The sequence below is a fragment of the Kogia breviceps genome, chromosome 11 (assembly GCF_026419965.1).
Source record: "Kogia breviceps isolate mKogBre1 chromosome 11, mKogBre1 haplotype 1, whole genome shotgun sequence".
Classification (NCBI taxonomy): Eukaryota; Metazoa; Chordata; class Mammalia; order Artiodactyla; family Physeteridae; genus Kogia; species Kogia breviceps.
The window spans coordinates 5206614-5211663 of NC_081320.1; the positions used below are offsets into that span (position 1 = coordinate 5206614).

Genomic DNA, 5050 nt, shown 5'->3' on the forward strand with positions numbered 1-5050 from the left:
AAAACCTGTTTTTAATCTAAAGTATATCCATGTGCTACTGAATCTAGGAATCAAGAAACATGTTGTAACACGCACAACTTTCCAAGTTTAGAATTAGAAGACATTGTCAAGGTGTCAGCACCCAGCTCTCCCAAAACTAGGTGAGGCTATAAGCAAACTTCATATTAACACTAGTAATAGTACCATTTGGTATTTTTACTGTCTTTCTATTTAAAGAACATTCCTCTAGCTTTTCTCTTTCTCCTCCCAGTAGGATCATGTGGTGGAGTGGAAAGTCAGTCCTTACCTCTAAATTGTAGAGATAAAAGGAGATCAAATCGTAAAGACTGAGGTTTGCCCTCAGTTGTTCAAACGGTAAATAAAATGTCAGAGCAAAAGCATCGACTCCCACACACTGTGTGTGGACTTGCCGAGGAGACATCAAACGAGGTCAAAGGCCTCAGAAATTGGGTTGGTAAAAGTTGCTGCAGGAGAGGATTGGTTTGATAATATAACCAAAAAAAAAGACAAGAAGCTGAACTCAAAGGGGCAGAATGGGAAGCCAGAAGGTTTCACAAAAAGTGTCCTTGAAGCGAATTAAGACAGCAAAATACTCTTGGCCAGTTATCAGATTGGTACACTTTAGGGAAAAAAAAAAAAAAAAAAGGTGAAAAACCCAATACTGGTGAAAGTGTGAGGAAAGGGCGCCCATACAGTGCTGGAGGGAGCACACATGACTAGTACTTTTCCAGAAAAATTTAGTGACAGGAGCAAGAGCTCCAAATATGCTCGCGCCCTTTGACCTCTGGGGATTTATTCCAAGGAACTAATCAGGGAGAGATGCGTAGGTTTCCCTACAGGAATCTTAGTTTGGGGAATGTTAATAATAGAAAAGAAAAAAATCAAACATACCAACATGATTTAACAAATCATCTGTGTAATGTGATTAAAAAGCTCTTGTAGGAAGAAATACAATAGCATGGCAAAACGCTCACAGCATATTGCTGAAAGGGAAAAGCAGGTGATAAAACATCATGTACAGTACAAGCGTGTTTTTTCAAAAATGTAAATGTGTTCAGAGAAAACCATACCCACCAAAATACTAACAGTATTTATCTCACAATGTTAGGTTTTTATGTTTCACCTTTTTTATTTATCTCTATGTATTCTTTTTTATTTTTGACCATGAGCATGTGCTGTCTGTGTACGTTTATAAAGGCTATATTTTATTTTTTTTAATTTTTTTAAAAAATTAATTTCCTTCCCTTTTTATTAATTTATTAATTTATTTTTGCTGTGTTGGGTCTTTGTTTCTGTGCGAGGGCTTTCTCTAGTTGAGGCGAGCGGGGGCCACTCTTCATCGCGGTGCGCGGGCCTCTCCCTATCGTGGCCTCTCTTGTTGCGGAGCACAGGCTCCAGACGCGCAGGCTCAGTAGTTGTGGCTCACGGGCCTAGTTGCTCCACGGCATGTGGGATCTTCCCGGACCAGGGCTCGAACCCGTGTCCCCTGCATTAGCAGGGAGATTCTCAACCACTGCACCACCAGGGAAGCCCTAGAAAGGCTATATTTTAGAAATGGATCATAGCCACTCCGTGACCTCACCTGTGGAGTTTCTCTCCTCAGCAAGTTAACAGTGCCCAAAAGGGTTTGTAGGTTAAAGATTAAAAACTGAATGTTGGGACTTCCCTGGTGGCGCAGTGGCTGGGAGTCCGCCCACCAATGCAGGGGACACGGGTTCGAGCCCCGGTCCAGGAGGATCCCACATGCCGCAGAGCAACTAAGCCCACATGCCACAACTACTGAGCCTGCGCTCTAGAGCCCTCGAGCCACAACTACTGAAGCCCACATGCCACAACTACTGAAGCCCATGCTCCTAGAGCCCATGGTCCACAACAAAAGCCACTGCAATGAGAAGTCCGCTCAGTGCACCAAAGAGTAGCCCCCGCTCGCCGCAACTAGGGAAAGCCTGTGCACAGCAACAAAGACCCAATACAGCCAAAAATAATAAATAAATAAAATAAATTTTTTTTAAAAAACAACTGAATGTTTAGAGACAGGCCATAAGCATCTTTTAGAATTCATCACTACTTGTCAACAGATGAATGGATAAAGAAGATGTGGTATAGTTATACAATGGAATATTACTTAGCCATAAGAAAAGAATGAAATAATGCCATTTGCAGCAACATAGATGGACCTAGAGATTATCATACTCTGTGAAGTCAGACAGAGAAAGACAAATATCATATGATATCACTTATACGTGGAATCTTTAAAAAAAAAAAGATACAAATGAACTTATTTACAAAACAGAAATAGACTTAAATAGAAAAAAACCTTACGGTTACCAAAGGGGAAAGAGGTGGAGGAGAGATAAACTGGGAATTAGGGATTAACAGATACTCACTACTATATATAAAATAGATAATCAACAAGGTCGTACTGTATAGCACAGAGAACTATACTGGATATCTTGTAATAACCAATAATGGAAAAGAATCTTAAAAAGGATAGATATATGTGCATAACTGAACCACTTTGCTGTACACATGAAACATTCTAACTCAACAATACTTCAATAAAAAATACAATTTTATCATATGATCTCACTTATATGTGTAATCTAAAAAATGGTTACAAATGAACTTACTTACAAAGCAGAAACAGAGACACAGATGTAGAAAACAAACTTACGGTTACTGGGGGGAAGGAGGGGAGAGGAATAAGTTGGGAGGTTGGGAATGACATATACACACTACTATATATAAAATAGAGAACTAATAAGAACCTACCGTATAGCACAGGAAACTCTACTCAACACTCTGTAATGACCTATATGGGAAAAGAATCTAAAAGAGAGTGGATACATGTATAACTGATTCACTCTGCTGTACACCTGAAACTAACACATTAAATCAACTCTATTCCAATAAAAATTTTTTTTTAAATAAAATGCACTAATTCATAAGTTAACTTTTAAATTTAAATAACTGTGAAAAACTATTAGAAGTACAATAATATAAAGCAAATTGGAATAAATGTTGAAGAAACTCTAAAAAATACATTTTTAAATAAATAAATAAAAATAAAATAAAATTCATCACCACTATTAGGAAGATCAAAGTCATCTCGAGAAGTGTCCCTACTCCTTCCAGATGGTATGTCTCCTCCCTTTCCCCAACTATCCACACGTTTCCAGTGAGCACAGATTTCCCCCCGGCCCCCAGCACACACATGGTGGCCTCCAGTCACCTGTACGTGGACATAGTGATTCACCAAACCAGCTAGTCACTCGCTGCACCTTTTGAAATGTCCTTCCCACCATCCAGCCCTTCACACCCTCACACCCACAGAGCAAACTCACATTTGGAATAAGATCAAGAGGAAGTTTTAAGTTGAATTGAATTGAATGGTTAAGCTCATTTTTGTTTTCTTCCTTCCTTTCTTTAACATCTCAGATTCTGTCCCATTTTCTTATTCTTTCACACAACGTTATTATAGGACATATAGAGGTCAAGGGTGTCCTATAAGAAATACAAGGCAATGTTGACCAAACCCTGAGAGCCTACAGTCCTCCTTGCAACTCCAGACGTAACATTTTCAAAGCCTCTGAAAAAGCATGCTCAAAACAGTGATGGCTGACCAGAGCTCCCTGAGCTACACAGGCCTCTGCTCTGGGGGTGATGGCCAGTCCCAGTGTCTGAGTGATTCCCTAGGCCCAGCAAAGGGACCAAGTTTCCAGAGCCCAGTAAAAATAAAAACAAATAGCAACAACAACAACCATGCTCAAGCTTTTAAGAGTCCATTGTATCTACTGAGATGATCATACGGTTTTTCTCCTTCAGTTTGTTAATATGGTGTATCACATTGATTGATTTGCATATATTGAAGAATCCTTGCATTCCTGGGAAAAACCCCACTTGATCACGGTATATGATCCCTTTAATGTGTTGTTGGATTCTGTTTGCTAGTATTTTGTTGAGGATTTTTGCATCTATGTTCATCAGTGATATTGGCCTGTAGTTTTCTCTCTTTGTGACGTCTTTGTCTGGTTTTGGTATCAGGGTGATGGTGGCCTCGTAGAATGAGTTTGGGAGTGTTCCTCCCTCTGCTATCTTTTGGAAGAGTTTGAGAAGGATAGGTGTTAGCTCTTCTCTAAATGTTTGATAGAACTCGTCTCTGAAGCCATTGGGTCCTGGGCTTTTGTTTGTTGGAAGATTTTTAATCACAGTCTCAATTTCAGTGCTTGTGATTGGTCTGTTTATATTTTCTATTTCTTCCTGGTTCAGTCTCGAAAGGTTGTTCTTTTCTAAGAATTTGATCATTTCTTCCAGGTTGTCCATTTTACTGGCATAGAGTTGCTTGTAGTCATCTCTCATGATCCTTTGTCTTTCTGCATTGTCAGTTGTTACTTCTCCTTTTTCATTTCTAATTCTATTGATTTGAGTCTACTCCCTTTTTTTCTTGATGAGTCTGGCTAATGGTTTAAGCTTTCAACAAAATTCAACACCCATTTATGATAAAAACCCTCCAGAAAGTAGGTGTACAAGGAACTTACCTCAACATAATAAAGGCCATATATGAAAAACCCACAGCCAACATCATTCTCAGTGGTGAAAAACTGAAACCATTCCCTCTAAGATCAGGAACAAGACAAGGTTGTCCACTCTCACCACTATTATTCAACATAGTTTTGGAAGATTTAGCCACAGCAATCAGAGAAGAAAAAGAAATAAAAGGAATCCAAATCGGAATAGAAGACTTAAAGCTGCCACTGTCTGCAGATGACATGATACTATACATAGAGAATGCTAAAGATGCTACCAGAAAACTACTAGAGCTAATCAATGCATTTGGTAAAGTAGCAGGATACAAAATTAATGCACAGAAATCTCCTGCATTCCTATACACTAATGATGAAAAATCTGAAAGAGAAATGTAGGAAACACTCCCATTTATCATTGCAACAAAAAGAATAAAATACCTAGGAGTAAACCTACCCAAGGAGACAAAAGACCTGTATGCAGAAAACTATAAGACAGTGATGAAAGAAATTAAAGATGATACAAA

General features: G+C 38.9%; 1 non-coding gene across 1 annotated transcript; it reads left to right on the plus strand.

Moving 5' to 3' along the window:
* Positions 1-3604: 3604 nt before the first annotated feature.
* LOC131766081 (small nucleolar RNA SNORD86) lies at positions 3605-3690 on the plus strand. The gene has a single exon (XR_009338382.1). It is a non-coding gene; the product is annotated as a small nucleolar RNA SNORD86 (small nucleolar RNA).
* The last annotated feature ends 1360 nt before the right edge of the window (positions 3691-5050 follow it).